This window comes from Lampetra fluviatilis, chromosome 51 (assembly GCF_964198595.1).
Source record: "Lampetra fluviatilis chromosome 51, kcLamFluv1.1, whole genome shotgun sequence".
Classification (NCBI taxonomy): domain Eukaryota; kingdom Metazoa; phylum Chordata; class Hyperoartia; order Petromyzontiformes; family Petromyzontidae; genus Lampetra; species Lampetra fluviatilis.
In genome coordinates this window covers 4,567,710-4,586,392 of record NC_136325.1, presented here as the reverse complement: position 1 = coordinate 4,586,392, position 18,683 = coordinate 4,567,710, and positions in this window count along the sequence as shown.

Sequence of the window (18,683 nt, the reverse complement as noted above, 5' to 3'; positions counted from 1 at the left end):
TGTTCAAAATAAATTAACTCACCGTCCGTTTTTAGCTCATTCATTCAAGTACATTACGTGCAACAAGGTGAGAGCTCACGTTATTTCCGTTCGTAGGGCTACAATTGTGTTTTTTTTAATTCCGTAAGCCAATCCTCGACATCTGGGGGGAGCTGAGTGGAGTCCGCTTATTCCACCGGAGTACGCGGGGTTGTATCGGGGCAGTCGACAGCGAAACGCCTGATTTATATATATATTGAACTTCTTTTGCACCGTACGTAAAGAAAGCTGTTGTAAAAAAGTGACTTGCTCCACATCATGCAATAATTTTTGTTACACATCGCATGGGCGATGCACCCTTCTACTGGGGAAGGTGGCAGGGAAAAGGGTGGGGAGTGCATCATCATCATCGGCACGAGCAAAACTCCAAAGCCAGTTTCCACTTTTGAGCGTCTCATCATCATCAGCGGCGCGAGGTTGCGCTGGCACATGTTACTATTAAACAATGTTTTTTTATTTTATTTTACCGGACAAGGCCTAACGGAGCTATACAGCTCCTCCCTGGCTATCACAAACGACACCTCAACGAAGTGGGTCATTGTCATCACGTCTAAAGCAGCCAAATACTCTATGTATGCACGTTGATTCTAAGCGTGGAGATGATTTGCACCTCACCACATTTGTAGTTTTGTGATTCCATTCATGGAGGAAATATCCACGCCTTCCCTGTGTTGTTGGGACATGGTTAAGAGCAATCTGCCGTAGTCAGGGCAGCATAGAGAAACCGGGTCGATTATTTGTCGGGTCTTGAAAAATGTTTCGTTTTCTTTGGGACGCGACTGTTTTCCCACGTCTTGCACCGTTGGGTAGCAGGGTGCGTGTCGGCTGGACAGCTCATCGTAATTGTAACATCGCATGCCTGTAACATCGCATGCTCACAAATTCCAAATGCCTGCTACTCATTGTGGTAGATGGGTAATGTCCCGAGTCAGTGTTTGCGACAGCTATGGCTGGAACAGCTCTGGTTGTGGGGTGTAGGGACCCCTAGAGCGGTAGTGTAGCAGTTAGCGCCCTGCGCTACGAACCCGGCGACCCGAGTTCGATTCCCGCTCACGGCCAACCCCTAGGTCGACTCAGCCTCAAATGAGTACCTGGTGCGATGTGTAAACATCGCCAATGGGGAGACAAAGGGGGCCGGGCATGGTGTTGGCCACCCATCCCGTCGTGTGCCGTGCCAGCCTTCATAGGTGCTCTTTAACAGCACTTGTGCCAACAGTCTGATAAGGCTATACGGGTGAGCTTTATCTTTGTAGCACTACAATGTAAGGCAGTCGACAATGGAGACCACTCTCAACCATGTCCCAACAACGCGTGGAGAAGGTGCCGATGTTTCCTATATAAATGTAATATGAAGGACTCCTCGAACCTGTGAATGCACTGAAGTACAAAACCAACATAACACGCCTATTTGAGTGGAGCAAGCCGACCCCACTCTGAGGCATCGGATGCCTTGGCATGGTTTACATAACATGCAAATGTGGCGTGTTGCTTTTTTTCAAATGCCATACGAAATAGAAGGCAGATGAGCTTCTCAGAAGCTAATGTTACCCAACAGCAGTGCAGTGGTACGTACACTCAGTCTTCTATTTGTAATGTGAGGATATATCCGGGTCGCTGACAGATCACAACTCGTCACGATGATTGGCTCTGCTGGTCCTGGTCCATAGCCAATGGGAGGAAGCCTAGGGGCGTGGCCCTGACGTAACGGGAAGGTGACATCTGTAAGTAGAGGATTGGTTCTGCTGGCTTTAGCCACAGCCAATGGGGAGACGAGTCAGGGGCGTGGTTCCGGGAGCCTACGATGGAGTCTAGAAAATTCCATAGAGGCTAACCAGGATTGGTGGAAAGGTACCACGTGACCCGGGTACTAAATAGGGGTGGAGACGAACAACACGTGGTCAGAACTGGAACGAACGGAGGGAAAGGCCACACGAGAGTGGGGGTCCAGGCAGCCACGTGGCTGCGCGCATCTCTCTCTCTATCCCTCTCACTCTGTCTGTCAGCAGCGTGAAGGAGTGTTGTAAAGAAAGACAAATAAAGACCGGATTCCAGAAGTCGCTTCCACGACCTTAATTACATATTCACTACTAACAGCAAATACTTGGTTCCAATACCCGATCTGGACAATTTGTAGACTTCAACATGAAAATAGATTCGAAGCTTCCGTGACTGCAGGAATTACTCTCTTTGGTTCTTTGTATTGCATTATATTTACAAGTTTACTATGTTTGGTTTCTCATTCATTTGTACCTGATGATGGTTGCTTGTGTTGCAATTGAAACGTCATATTCTATTCTTATTAAATGCAATTTCTTCCTTTGTGACTTTACCAAAAGACCCAAAGAGACTTCAATATGGTCAAAACGTAGGTGAATGGGATGTGGTGAAAATTAGAAGTTGTTTAAAAGTAAAATGTGCTCGAGAAAGACTCATATGAGAGTGTTATTTGCTTGGTTAATTGTGCATAATAATTGGATTTCAGCATTCTGCTTGTGAATCTCTTTCTCTGCCAGTGTTTTACAATTGCAAGCTTAACCCATTCATGTTGTGTCCATCATACCAACGTCAAAATATACAAGCAGACAATTGATCTCATTCACATATCCATCGCTCCAAATAACAATTTTAGTATTGCTATTTTTTTACACATCGGGAAGAAGTCTGTGCAACTGATGGGTTGTGAAATTAATACTTTAATGTTTTCTTTTTTTTACTTTATACAAGGACAGATGGATATGTGAAGGGGACACATCCTCAACTTATTTACCTCTCGTGATGAGTTGCATTCCGCACATCGACGCCAACGATTATTCCGAGTGTTGTAGGCAGATGGGCGGCGTGTGTGTGAACATGAGCCCTCTTGCACAGACAAACGGCGCTCCGATCCCGACTCCGTGTGCACGGCTCCCTTAGCAGATGCCGCCAGGGGCAAATGAGCCATCGTCTGCTCTTGTTTGCTTAATGATTATTGCTTTCAGAGGAACCAACAACGAAAAAAATGGAACACGTTTGAAAAGTGGTTATTAATTTATCCAGTTAGTCTGTCAAATATTAACTCTGCAAAGTATTCCAATTAAATTTATTGATCAAAGAACTGCTTAAAATTCCTCGTCGCATGTTTAGCATAATCGTTAAAATAAAAAAATATGCACCCTTATATAACCTGATGACATATATTGGCTGTCAAAACATTTTTTCGCTAATTATCCCACGTTAAAAACAGCAGCGTACGAGGCAATTGTGTTTTAATGCAAAAATAAAGCAGTACATTATATTTCATGTAAAAGGCAGGCATAAGCGTGCACATTAAAACTATAAATATTGAGAAATTGTATTTTTATATGCTTGTAATTACATTCTTTATCATTCACACAAGGATTTCCTGTCTTTAGTTTCACTGGCCATTATGTCGTTAAAATGGCGTCTTAAAATATTAGCATTTTTACACGCGGAGGAATAAGTTTAATAACACGCAGGCCAGGCAGCATGGATCACTTTCGAACGCGATGTCACGATGCCATCTCCCTTTTATTACGCATTATTTATTAATGCAAACATTTAGAGCGAGAACGGAGCACATGGTCTCTTTGCCAGGAGCTTGCTGGGTTCCGTCTATTGCTGAACGTTTGACTCAAAGCTGCTCTTCTGGTTGAACGAGCGACAAGGTGCTCGCGCTTAGGAGCGTGGAGAATTATTACTGTTTCGCGAACATACAAACGTATGTCGGTGTGTTCATTCAAAGGTTGTTTATAAAGTAACATCCAAAAAATAGCTATCATAGAGGTTGTTTTGGGTTAGATCGCATGGATATGATGTCGTTAAAGCTGCCAACACCCTGACACAGCCAATTTGTAAAGTTTGTCACGTAAACAAAACATGCCAATTCGTTACTAGTTCAGCACACGAATGTGTTGGAGATTCTGGTTGTAATTACTGGCGACACGTCGTACTCGAATTGCACATGTTGTGGGTTTATAACCCAAAAACGTTGATTATGAATTATTACAAAACAATTGCCCACATTCGCATTTGCATTGTTTCAACATCAATAATGTCTGTTCAACAGGACGACCGATGCAGAGATGGAGCGATCGGATCGGTTGAATGCGCCGGAGATGGATAACAACAACACTGGATGCCGAGGGATGGTGATGGTGTGGGGAGGCCTTCATCCAACAGTGGATAGTCAATGGCTGATGGTCGTGAACGCCAACAAGCAAAATGGAACCGAAGGTGAAAAATGCGCAAATACGCTTTGAGAGGTGCATGCTTGGAACAGCGCTACTATTGGGTATGTTCGATAATAATAATAAAATATTCCACAAATACAATCAATGCGCTCTAAATACAGTGCCGTTTGATTTTATTAAAGCCCATCAGCGTACAACAATTTCAATGGATGTTTCTAAATTGCTTTCTTGGTAAGTGCAACGCGTTGCTGCCTATTGGAGACAGGAGTCTCCCTCAGCAAGAACATTACCTTGCAGTTCAATACGTGAATCACCTACATAACAGAATCCCATTATTTAAGAGCAGGTAAGAGCCGATTGGCCTATGACAAAATCAACGGGAATGTACCGCGATCTTATCAGACCTCGGGATCTGAACATCGCGGATCCTGCGTAGTAATTGGATGGGTGACCACCATGTAGACACGGGTGGTTATAAGGCAGTTGTTCTTCACTAATTTTCAGGGAGGGGGGGGGCAGTGTCAGGGCCGCCACACATTTGAAACAGTTTTGGGTTTGACAGCACGTTGATGGGGGGTGAGGGTGTTTTCACATTTGTGTATTGTCGCGGGACAGCACATGAGGCCACCAGGGGCCGCCAGTGGCCTGCGGGCCTTGCAATGAAGCACACTGGGATGAGGGCTCACGTTGTCAGTGACAGAGGCCAGTGCATGGAAACCCATTGTGCTGGTAATATGCCCCCTTTGACCGCTCCCTTGCCCTCACCAACCCGCATTGACCAACGTGGCGACGCGCGGTCAAGTAACGGCGACCCGAATGTGCGTGGAGGACCCACGTTCAGCAAAGTGTGTTTCACGCCACGTCTCTGTGCCACACGAGGTGTCGTCACGCGAGGCCCTTGCCCAGTCGACATCGGTGCGGAGGTGTGTGCGTCCACTCCCACAGCTTTCAGCAGGTACTGGCCGATTCCAGCCAGATTACAGGCTGCCAGAGGACTCCAGGACGCACGTGCTTGCAAGGTGGACGGAACCTCAGTGTTGCACTGATTATCACGGTTGGCTACGTACGGCGCGAAAGAGGTTTAACATACGCCAGCCGTTGTTGGCTCGGGATGTCATTAATTGCACACGTGCTGGCGTCACGTGTCCATGTTTTCTAAATTATTTGAACTACTAACAGATTACCGAAATTGGTAATGTCACATTGCAATTTCGCCCCAACACCCTCAACCCCTCACTGTGAAACCACTTGCAGCCGTATATTAACTTTGCAAAATAACATAGCGCCGTGGAGATAAGCCCTGTGGTATAAGAATGCCACTGACATTAAACGTGCGAATGATTCGTGAGCCCAATCTCCTCCCCTATCCAGGAACTCAGGAGCACAGAGTTCGGGGGCTTCGGTCCGCGAAATCTCTAACCGCCCCCCCACTCCCTTGTTATATGTTGTACCTTTTACCGGCCTCTTGTCAAATAACAAAAAACTGTGAAAATATATATTATTTGATTTATCTATATGACACATCCATAATAGGGTTACTGCACAGGAATGACAGGGTGCTTGCACGTAAGGAACACTCCCGCTCCGTCCCACGGTTTTCGCAGTTCCCAGACAATGGCTGTGGCCGTTGTGAGGCCCACTCGCTCTCTTTCATGTTGTAAGACGTGAAACCTAGGCCTCCGTTCTGCCCCGTGACCGTATCAGGGATCACGCAGTGTTGTTGATAATTGCAGGGTTGGTAACCCGAGTGCTTTGGCTTAAGTCCCTCTTCAGTTTAATAAGATATCTTAGCCTCGCAATTTTAATCATTCCCACCGCACACTGAATTTGCAAACCAAATTCTCCCCTTGTGTGAGATGAAATTCCCAGCTAAATGGTATGCAGCTCATAAGTACAATATTTTAATTTAATTACGTGAGCAATGCTGGTAGACAAGCAAACGTGTGGTCATTCGCACTGTACACCCTCACATACCCACATCGAGCTGCTGGTCAAATGCTACGTGCTACTACTTCCAGATACACTCCCAGACGGCCTTGTGGTTGATGGCAAGTGTAAAAATATACTTGATTTAATTTTTTTACGTGGAGGGACAGATATATGAAGGAGATATATTGCCTGCTTATTTATTTGGCACATATATTCAACAACGACCCTATTGATTGCGTTGTGTTATGTATAACGTACCGCATGAGGAAAATATTGATTAACTTCACGGTGATTGGAATACATTTTAACATTTGGGATCATGGTTCCATGTTTTATATCTCATTAGGTTGTTTTTTTGTCATCTGTACTGCAATTGTACATATCGTGTCATTAATATTGTCCACCTCGGTTTTTTTGCCTGCCTAATTTGTTGTCTCATTGCTAATGTCTGTCTTGTTGGTTCCTTTAGCTTAAACATTCACTCGCATTTAATCTATCTCCGTAAGCTGTCTCTCCACACCTCCAAGGAGACTGAAAAGTAGGCAAGGCATGACGAGACGCACGCTGGGAATTACACAGAGATACACATTGACTATTAATAAAAGCAAGTGGCCTCTAACCAGACACGCTGCTGTAGGGGGAAGATGGCCGATGAACGATACTCATGATGGAACATCAGTCGGAGAAGAGAATACACCAGAAATGACAACGTCCACGGAGATGGAGCTATGATATCAGCTCGTGTGCAGGAGTGAGACGGATTGTGGAATCGTAGGAGGGGTGGCGATAACGCGGGGCCTTGGCATTCTGATGAAGCTGTCGGTCTGCGTGTCTGTCCGCCCATCTGACAAATGCGGTGATTGGCTAACCAACGCTACGATTGCCCGTTTCATCAGTTTTATATGTATGTCTTTATATATATATATGTGTGTGTCAAACACAGCCCTGAAGTGTATTTGTGCAAGAGACATCATTGATGGTGTGCGTCTCCTTGAGATTGATCCGGTAATATCACGACTGTTTTTGAGGGCGTGCATTGGCTAGAAATGGGTAGCTCAATTAGGCCAGTTAATATGGGACGATGGGTCCAGTTACAGCTCACTTAGCCCAGTGATAGCCAGATTCCGGTGTCATACTAGGGCCGAACCGATGTGAGGCCCACTGCCTATTGTCCCCAGCTGAGGCAGAACCAAAGCACGTTGGCCTCATAAGACATGGAAAGGTAAGTGGTTTGGGGACAGGGCGAATTATACATTCATTGTGTGTGATCTCAGTCAGTGGACTCGTGAGGACACCGTATCACCGCACCATCTACTTGGCCTTGATGAATTCCCACGTTCGGTAAATCTGCGATGTCAGCAGGCACAGCTCGGCATCGGCAGTGGTGGAACAACAACAAAACAACCTGAGCCAAATCGGGCTGGATCGACATGGCCCTGTTGTGCTCGGATGTGGCCGTTGCGTGGAAATGTCGGTTTGGGCCCACTTTCCGAAATTTTGGGGCCGGCATGGTTTAATTTTTTTTTAGGTCATGCAACACAGTTCAAGTGTACGCACACATCGCTTTATTACTCACGTGTGGCAACATTGCCTTCTGTAAGTGTTGAGCGTAGCAGATTTCACACTGCACCTCACAACGTTAGGATGCGCGGCAAACGTGTACGCGGGGAGGGGGGTGGGCACGGAGCACCGAAAACGCTGCAAACCTCCATTTTGCAGTGATAACTCATGCAGATATGCTCGCAGGCACGGCATGGTTTTTATCAGTTGCATTTCACAGGGGGCACCTGAGAACGTATACAAGGGCTCCACACTCCATTCCATTACGTGCGCCGTCAGTTTCCCGGCGGCGGTGTGGACAGATATGAGAACGCCCGCTGAACTGCACCACGATTGCCAATCCGCCACTCGTTGCTGGCGTTATTGTGGGCTAGATCGCGATAATCTAGCCCCTTATTTTTCAATTCGTATTACCAGCCAATCTCCTGTAGGGCAGTGATTCTCAACCCTTGTTGAATGTTCAATCTAGATTTGAAGTTTTCATGACTGCAGGGATCCATACTCTTTGGTTATTTCGGTAAAGTCCCGAAACGTCGTGATTTCATTAATTTTATTTTATACCTACGTGACTTTGCCGAAAGAACCAAAGAGCTTGTTGAATGTTGTTTCAACCGAGCGTACTCCCCTTTGCCTGACCCAACATGGTTCTGAGAATTAAATGTATTAGTTATTGAACGTCGACATTTTAACCGATTGTCCATTTTGTGAGAAATTCAACGGATGCTGTGCATGCGTGACGCTCGCTGGTTACTCTGAGAAACCATGAATTACCATCAATGTGTTTTGAGAGGTATTTTACTGTACATCACTTGAGGTTACCATGTGCCTTTACATTTGTATCCTAGTAATTTTTTGTCAGATTCATACATGATTATTCACCAATGACTCTCGTGTGTGATATAATTTCACACATTTATAAATCTTAATAGAGTTTTTTTGGGTTAGATTGCGTACATAAATAAACAAATGCGTGGTTAAAACCCACCACCACCCCACACAGCCAACTAGTAAGGGTTGTCACGTAAACAGAACGTAGCCAATTCGTCACTAGTACAGCAACACCGGTGTGTTGGAGAGCCAAGCCACAACATTTACAATCTGAGTACGACGTTTCGCCAGTAATTACAACTAGCTTCATCAGGCGACAGCCAGATTTGTGGAGAAGTCCACCTGTTCTGTTCCTTACATAGAGGCGTAGATGTGGTGACCACCCTTAACTGGGTGTGGAATTACCTTTGAATATCTGCATCTGTTGAGGAACGCCAGTGAAGACAACAGCTTCATCCGCCTAATTCGGAGTTTCCCAGTTTTCTGGTTTGAAGAAAAGTATACTCCCCATAGAGGTTAGTCAGTTTAACACGTAGGCTTTCGCGACCAATATCATACACGTGGCGACCCTTACTAGTTGTCTGTGTCGGGTGGTGTCGGGTTTTAACGACACATTTATATATTTACGCGATCTAACCCAAAAACCTCTATTATGGATGATATTGGTCGCGAAAGCCTACGTGTTAAACCATCTATACATCGCTTCACGTACCCCCTGGGACTTCGCCACGCACCCCCAGGGCCCCGCGCACCCCCCGGGTTGAGAACCACTGTCCTATTCCAAAAGCACACACATGAACACGAGGTTTCCTGTTTAGCCTTTATACTCTGTCAGGGAAAATGCTGTTAGCGGCACACAAAGGGTTGGCGGTGTGGCTTGCACAACACCCAGCACATGTCTCCTCACTGACGATGTTTAACGCCCTGTACAACATGTACTGCACCCATTCGAGGCTGAGTCGAACTGAAACAGCATGCCACTGATGTTAGACGTGGCTGCAAATCGCACTCAGGTGACCTGGTTAGTAGCGCAGAGCGCAAACCACCACACTGCCAAACCCACACTCCTCATAGACATGCACAAAGACGGAGATTTCCCCAGTATAGCCTTTACAGACTGCTGGGGCAAATACTGTTAGCGTGCAAACACACAAAGACAGAGGTCTCCCATATAGCCTTAACAGGCTGCTAGGGCAAGTGCCGTTAGCGAGCACCTATGAAGGCCGGCATGGCACAGGAGGTGGTGGGTGGCCAATACCACATCCAGCCGCCTTTGTCTCCCTCGTGGCGATGTTTACACACTGCACTCATTTGAGTCTGAGTCAACCTAGGGGAGGGCCAGGACCGGTTCAGATTAACGTCACTGGTGTTGCCCTGATTTGTAGAGCAGCGTGCCAATGCTGCACTACCGCTCACACCCACACACATTAAAACACAAACCTCTGCTTCTTATTCATCCTACAAATGACTGCTGAATTATTTGTTATTTTGCAACCATCCTGCAGGTCTCGCAATAATAAAATTTGAGCACGTAATATAATTTCCGTGACCCAGGTCAGTCTTGCAGATGAGACCATCCTGGTCCCTTGGGTTTTCAAACGGTTAAAGAAACCAAATTACCGAATAAGTCAAATTCATAGCGCAACGTGGAATTCGGGCAGCGAGGGTAGATCTCACCTCTACAAGAGTAGAGGTGGGAAAGGTGAGATGCTTTGTACCCCCCCCCCCCCCCACATCGCAACGGCACTCGTGTGGGATAATCACGCGTGCATTACGTTGCCAGCAAGTGCCTCTTCTGCAGCAGTACGTTGGTAGTAATTTGGCAGTAATTCAGAAATGGCTCGGTGAACATCACAAAGGGCGTTCAACTCTTGTCAAACAACACCGATGTGATCGTTTCATCTCCCGTGGTGCAATTCTGCATTATTCAATTGAAACATTTTCTTTTGTAAAAAAAAAAGCACATCAATTCGTGTATATGTTAATTGAACACGTACGTTTTCCCAGCTGCTTATAATCCGAGTGTGGTTAACTGGGTTTATCAGCTTGATGACCATTTCTTCTTTCAAGCTATCCGCATCTCCTGCAAGTTGCACTCTCCTGCTCAGAGACGTGGACACTGCTCACGTCCAACGCGAGCAGTCTCGGGGCTTTTCGCACGAACGTCAAGGGGCGCATTCTTTTTTGCGACCAGGTGGTCTGACTTCACCACAAATGTCATTGTGACATCACATCCGGCACTGCTGATCGCTCCCACCACCCCCCACCCTCCAACGCAGGGTACGTCGTCCAGCCATCGTTATCTGGGCCTATTCGGGCGCCTAGATCGTCTTCAAACAGACCTTCCGGGTCACCTTGCACTGCAGTTGAGGGTCGGAAATAGATGCGGAGCTAAACCCCCCGGCCGTAAGTTTGCTCCACGGTCAAACGGACGCCCACGATCAACATGGCACTGCTCACGGATCATCGTCCTCGATGAAGCGGCATTGCCTACGGAGGAGGCCTTCCTGGGGCCGAGGGATCGTGACACCTCAGAATCAGAATATGTATTCATCCTGGGAGAATCCGATGAATTATGAAGGTCTTTTATTTTCACAGACGTCCAGTCGAGGCAGGTTAGAACGTTACTACAACAAACAATACAAAAAAAACATGACAGGATTGCAAAGTGTAGGAAAGGTAAGAAAATCACTTTACAAAAGTATACAAGTAAAAATAAACTACTTTTTTTCATCTTACTAGGTAAAGGCCACTCAACGAAGTGGCTTATCGTGTGGAAATTTAAATCAAATTAATCTAAATAATCTTGACTAATGTTCAAAAATAACATTGATGGTTTCGTGACTACTACTACTTTTAAAGGCTGTTTAATGTTGTTGGTTTACTACTTGCGACCTATTTCAGCTGTCACTTGGTAACTTATAATATGATAGTAATAAAATAAAACATATAATATAACAAAACTTATACTAAAAGTCGTCATGGCTTGATCTGTGATATATGTAGGATACTGTGTATTAGCACATTAGAGCTGTACACGACCCATTAGCTAAATATATATGTAGACGTCCATTCTCTGTCTCCACGCAACCTAAACAATAAATAGTCCATCAGCCTAATATCAATCAGTGATTGTTTAAGCTAGTTTGACTGCTCAGAAGGTCAAAAGACAGTCCATAGTTTCCTTTCTTAAATACATTCTGCTTGATAATATTGGTCTGGAAAGCCAATACGCCGATGGAGTAAGATACATTTATTGTCATATGTGGAGGCACAACACGTGGTTTTGCTTATGTCTGCATTTACACATAATGCTCCATTGCAATGTATATAACTGATTATCTTTTTTAGCAAAATTCTCTTTCACCTGACTATGTAGGTATGTTGAACTTCTTTCGCACCATACGACTCGAGGAAAAAACGCCACTTTCTCGCTATAAATTGAATCGGTTTAACCACAAAGTTTCCATTGCTAAATTATCTATACCATCCAATCCACCCTGCCTTACCAGGTGTGTTAATTCGCAACTTAAATGCGCGATTTAGCAACTAGAGGGTGCTTACTGTTGGCGGATTTTCCTCCGCTCGTCAGAAATCTGGAGGGCCCCTCTGGAGGTTACGTTGGCCTGTATAAAAGAACCAAAAAGTATGGATTGCTGTAGTCACGAAAGCTTCAAATGAAGATTGTATGTAATTTATGTTTTTTTTTCTATCTACGTGGCTTTATCGGAAGACCAAAATAATATGTACGTAATTAATATTGAATTTCATTCACATCGTACGTAGCCAACCAAACTAATTGGTCGTATGGGGGGAAAGGACAACAAATAAACCCATGAAGCTATTCTTAAAGAAATGCGTTTTCACTCTACATCTAAAAGTGCATAGCTCCCAGTGGATTCCTAACCTCGGAAAGAAGAGCGTTCCAGACGGCCGCAGAAGCGCATCTGCAAGCCAAGAGCCTCTGCGAGGATGACCGGAGTTCGCGCGATGGTTTTTTGCTCCTTGAGATCAGCGAGTTCAGGTAAAAGGGCAAAACCTCGACCATCTGTCGGCACTGGAGGCGGTGTACGCCGCTCTTCCCTGACAGAGATGACAGTGCCGCGGTGGTGTAAAGACGTCTGGCCGGCATGGAAGAGTGGGTTAAAATAACCTCTAGGTATGCTTGTTGAACTTTACTCTTTGGTTCTTTCGGTAAAGTCACGTAGGTAAAAAATAAATAAAAAATTAAAATTAAAATAAAAAATAAATTAAAGTAAATTAAATCACGACGTTTTGATTGCAACACAAGCAATTATCATAATGTGTGAAAATCTCACTTTAGTAAAAAATGATTGCTTGTGTTGCAATCGAAACGTCGTGATCTATTTTACTTTCATTTATTTTGTATTTCTATTTTTTTTTTTACCCACGTGACTTTACCGAAAGAACCAAAGAGTATGGATCATTGCACTCACGAAAACTTCAAATCTAGATTGACGTGTTGAACTTCTTTCTCGCCGTACGTAGCCAACTGCGCTAATCAGAGGTGCGGGGGGCAAGGACAACAAACTAAACTCACGGAAACAGTCGTAAGGAATACGTTTTCACTCCAGATTTAAAAGTGCATTGCTCCCAGTGGCTTCCCGAAATCGGAAGGAAGATCGTTCCAGACGGCCGCATACTCTGCCATGCTTGCCAGACGTCTTGGAAGATGTGAGGGTACCCATGCTGATCTGCAAAATGGCTAAAGTGCGGTTTTAGCCCATGCATACTTCTGAGAGGAGAGAGGTGGAGGAAGTTTAAGAAACCAGACCCATCATTTCAACTGTCTCGCTGCGATGGTGGTTCGTGATCTCTGAATTGCAATTCCAGTGCGTATTACATGATGGTAGCATCCTAAATCTCGCAAAGTGGCACCAAAATTGCTGCTCTTAGTAGCTCAAAAAGCATGTGGTTCTTTGGTACATATTACATTTCCATTTTGTCAGACGTATTGTGGTTATCCAAGCCCACTCTGCCATTATTGATAACACTGTGTAACCACTTTTTTTGTTCCTGGGCAGTAAGTGTTAATTCGTAATTGCTTTTGCCTAAAAAGTATAAAAAATGACTATTATTCCCCACAAACTTTGCTTTTGTGACCACGACAGTGATTTTTTGAAATGTACATATTTTCAATGAGAAAACTGGCGAATTTGTATCTTCTCGTTCACATAAAGTCAGAAAACAACAACATATAAATCGAAATTAACATGTATTTACTGTACACTAAAGTAATACAAAATTACTAACCAGTAACAAAAATTGTGTTACATAGTGTGATTATTTAAAACATCTCCAAAGCATGAGTTTCATCTATTTACTTCCAAAGTAACCATTTCGGCCTGACTTTTATTGACTCGCTAGGCTCACAAACTTTCTTTGAGATTCGTTTCATCTTTTTTTCCCCAAATATGCGATCGATATCACGTCATTTTCGATATGTCCTTTCGGATTTCCCGCAGAGCACGGCATTAACCCTTGCCAGGGAGTTGTCCACATATCGCTGAACGACTAAGATCCCACAAAGTGACCTATTACCCACACTCGGGGCACTGAACTTTCCCTTCTACCCTGCTGTAGAGGTATGCATCATGGTGAGGCGGTAACACTTTGTATTTTTTAGCAAGCATTTAAATTGGCGTTCCACGTGCCAAATAAAGTGTAAAGCAACACTGCGTGTGGTGTTGGCTACATCGACTGGCATCCTGGAGATCGTCGGTTCGATCCCGACCCTAATGCCTGTACAATTTGAGTTTGCGTGTCTCTCTTCCCGTCGTCACATGGATCGATCTCCGGGTCCTCCGGTTTTTCCCTCCACATTTGTAAACATGCGTTTAGAGTATTTGGCTGCTATAAAGTTCGACGTGATAAGCCACTTCGTTGGGCTATGATTTATGGTCACGTCTCTTCTGAAAAAATAGCTATATAGCTCAGTGGGCCTTACCTGGCATTATAAATAGTAGTTTTAATCACTGGTGTCTGGCGACATCGCTGCCACTTAGTGGTGAATGGCAGTCAGTGTTGTTATGGATAATATTGGTCTAAAAAGCCCAGGTGTTGTTAAACAGTGTTGTTGTATGCAGCGAGCACAGGTTCAACCCCCACACAGTGAGCTCGCTGAGGTCAATGCAGTGCCCGCTCACGTCTTGCATTGACATCTGCTATGTGGCGCCGTGCCATCCCTAGGTCGACTCGGCCTGAAATGGGGTGCCTGCTTTGGCTGACATTGAAACGGGTTGATACGTGCAAGCCGTCACTTTGAAGGCACGGGTGACGCAGCACCGGCTAGGCAACGAGATAGGCCAGTTTGCGACAGTGCAGTCAGCGGATTCGTGAAACGGCACACGTGTGTATGTGTGCGCGCGCTGTTCACGTTGCCAGCATTCACATTCACCGCTTGTCGTTGCTGCCCCAGTTTCCTGCCACAGTGGGCGAGATGTTCAACTGCCTCGCTCGGTACGCAGGGAGGTCGTCGGTTCAATCCCGACCATGCCGCCTGCTGTATATTTGGAGTTTGCATGTTTTCTCTCCCCTTGGTCGCGTGGATTTTTCTCCGGGTCCCCCGGTTTTTCCCTCCGTATTAAGAATAACATCATGCGTTTAGAGTATTTGACTGCTACAAATTTCCACACGATAAGCCACTTCGTTGGGCTATCATTTGTGGCCAGGTCGCTTCTGAAAGAGAGCTGTACAGCTCAGTGGGCCTTACCTGGTAAAATAAAAATAGCTTATCGTTTTTTTTGTTTAGTTGTTTTGACTATAGTAGCACCCCTCTTGTCTATTCCTGGCCATACTGCAACGGTCAGTGCATGCTGGTGAAGGTGGGTCGCGTGGATTTTTCAACGTGTCTTCTGTTTTTGTTTTCTTCCACATTTCCAATCAACGTGCGTTTAGAGTATGTGGCTGCTATACATTTCCATGTGATAGGCCACTTCGTTGAGGTATTATTTGTGGTCAGCCACTTCCGAGAAACAGCCTTATAGCTCAGTGGGCCTTACCTGGGAAAATAAAAGCAGCTTTTGTAGTCTCTTAACAGCGTGCAATAGGCCTCAGTGAGGCCTTTCTATGGAACATTACCCCTTTTGAATCGCCATCATCGTTGTAATCATCATCAGCAGAAGCACCAGAAGCGACATCATCATTGAACTGCTTGGGGATTTCAGCAGTGCCCTCTGGAAGCGTGGATTTCCCCGGTGTACTCAAGTTTCTCCTGCATGCAAAGAGATTCATGAAATGAAAGTCTCCGTAGTCGTGAGGCTGTGTTGCGATTACAATCTCTGCTGGATGTTCATTTTCCTCATCGCCATCAGCATCATGCGTAACACCAGTATGAACATTATCATCGTCGTCAACATCGTCATTAGCATCCTTATCAACATCTTCATCAACACAATCATCATCCGCGCATCCACAGCTCTCTCTCTCTCTCTCAGCCTCCCACTTCCCCCCGTCCAGCTTCATGTCCCTCTCCTAGCGTCCACGCAACGCTCCCCTCCCCTCTCTTACCTATAAAACCTCTTACCACGGCATCTCTCTCCCACTTCAGCAAAAAAAATCTTGCTGTGGTTTTCCCACCTGATGATGATTGCTTGTGTTGCAATCGAAACGTCGTGATTTAATTTATTTAATACCTACGTGACTTTACCGAAAGAACCAAAGAGTACAATCATCACCCTCATCTTCAATTTCCATCAAGAGCCCTGTGTTCTCGCGCTGCCTGCGTGCTTCCATTTGTGCACCTTTTTTTTGTCCCCCCGTTTAAGAGTTCATCGGAGCTGGAAATGTCGTGTGAGCTCTTCAGTGCAATTTTTGGCAAAGCTGGGTTGAGACGCTCGATCGCCCCACTTGAATCATACGTGTGTAATTGCTATTTTTTTAAACGTTCCCCCAGTGTTATCCGGATCGTGTTATCAACGCAGTGCCATAAGACGTACAATCATTTCCGATGTCTCGCATGGCGGTGCAACCCTCCTTGCTGTGGAAGCAGCCCCACGGAAGCGGCTATCACAGAGCTACCGCTGAGATCCCTTCAAGTCACCTCTGGGTCCACACAGTCGAAGGCACCACTTTCCCACCCGCCCTTCCGACAAACAGCAATGCTTGTCGTGCGACAGTCAAAACAATACTTGAATCCCCAGGGTTTGAATGCAGACATATTACGTGCAGATCAACATTTCACGTGTGTGTGTGTATTTATGACAAAGATCCCCTGTAAAGCCTGAACAGACTGTAGGGGCAAGTGCTGTTAGCGAGCACCTATGAAGGCCGGCACGTCACAGGAAGAGGGTGGTTGGCCAGCACCACGCCCGGCCGCCTTTGTCTCCCTAGTGGAAATGTTTACACATCGTGGTTTTGGGAGCGGTCGTGCAGCGGTTAGGGCGCTGCGCTACGAACCCGGCCACCCGGGTTCGACTCTCGCTCACGGCCAATACCAGTGACGATTATCTGAACCGGTCCTGGGAATCCCCTAGGTCGACTCAGCCTCAAATGAGTACCTGGTGCGGTGAGTAAACATCGCCACGAGGGAGACAAAGGCGGTCGCGCGTGGTGCAGGCCACCCACCCGCTCGTGTGCCGTTCCGGCCTTCATAGGTGCTCTCTAACAGCACTTGCCCCTACAGCCTGTTAAGGCTATACGGGGGATATTTGTCTTTACGCATTTATGACCGGTCTGCGACCATCAACCCAATTAGACTTTGGAACACAGCTCGTATTCACGTGCGCCTGCCTGGATTCCAACTGAGGCTCTCGACGGTGCCAGCTTGCGCGCCGATAACCTCGAACTCCTGCGCCAACCCGGCCAACCTCATCGTTGGTGTCATTTCTAAGCTCACGGCTCTGCGGTGGCGAGAGCCGTGCGCCTTCCACGGGTTCACAGGCCAGTGAGTGCGGCTTATGGAGAGATGCCGTTTTCTGCTGCTGTCTGCGTGATTTTTTTTTACTCTCCCCATGTGTCACGTACCCCCCACCTCTACCCCCGCCCCCACCTCCACCCCACCGCCCTCACCCCCCGCTCCCCCCCGCGCCTCCACCCCCACCCGCCCCCACCTACACCCTCCGCCCCCACCCCGGCCCCATCTCCACCCCCCCGCCCCCACCTCCACCCCCCCGCCCCCACCTCCACCCCCCCGCCCCCATCTCCACCCCCCCGCCCATACCTCCACCGCCACCACCCCCACCTTCACTCCCCCGCCCCCACCCCACCGCCCCCACCTCCACCCCCCCGACCCCACCTCCATCCCCCTCGCCCCCACCCCGGCTCCACCTCCACCCCCCCCAGCCCCCACCTCCACCCGACCGCACCCGACCGCACCCACCTCCACCCTCCCCCACCTCCACCCCCCCGCCCATACCTCCACCGCCACCACCCCCACCTTCACTCCCCCGCCCCCACCCCACCTGGCCCCGCCCACCACGAACCCCTTCCTGCCCCATTAATTTTGTCGGGACGTTTAACAGGCTGGGGCGCAACTCAGAGGTTATAACCGCTGTTGTGGCTTCAATTGTTAAAAATATATATAAATGTCAGGACGCAAATCCAGCGGCGTACCATGCCCTAGCGGTAACGTATAGATTTTGCATCAATTACAGAGAGAAAAAAAACTACCGATGCAATAATGTCAGTACGGAATACCACTTGTGCAGCACCGTGTGTGTGTGCTTTTCTTGCATATCAGCATTGAACACACGAACTGTACAATATGCACTGCATGTATATACTCGACACTTGAATTAATAAGCATAAATATAATTCGTGTGTGACGAGGAAGGCTGCCACAGTGGTATAATTGTGAGCACACTGGACTTGCAATCCGGAGGTCACTGGTTCTTATTGATCGCCTGACGCGGCAACTTTATTAAATCCCCCCCCCCCTGCATTCTGTCCAGCCGGCAGTATAAATGGGTATTCCATGGTTAGTCAATCGCCAGGTCATGTGTGGTGAGTTAAAGTATGGGTAAATTCTACCTCTTCCAACATGGTTTGCCCAGCGTAGGTTAATGTACTCCCTAGTGGCTATGTGTAGCTTTCTCTCGTTCAGATTCAGGATCAGAATATTTCTACTGGAGGAATCCGATGAGCTACGATGTCCAGTCGATGCCCTTCCACCAGCAG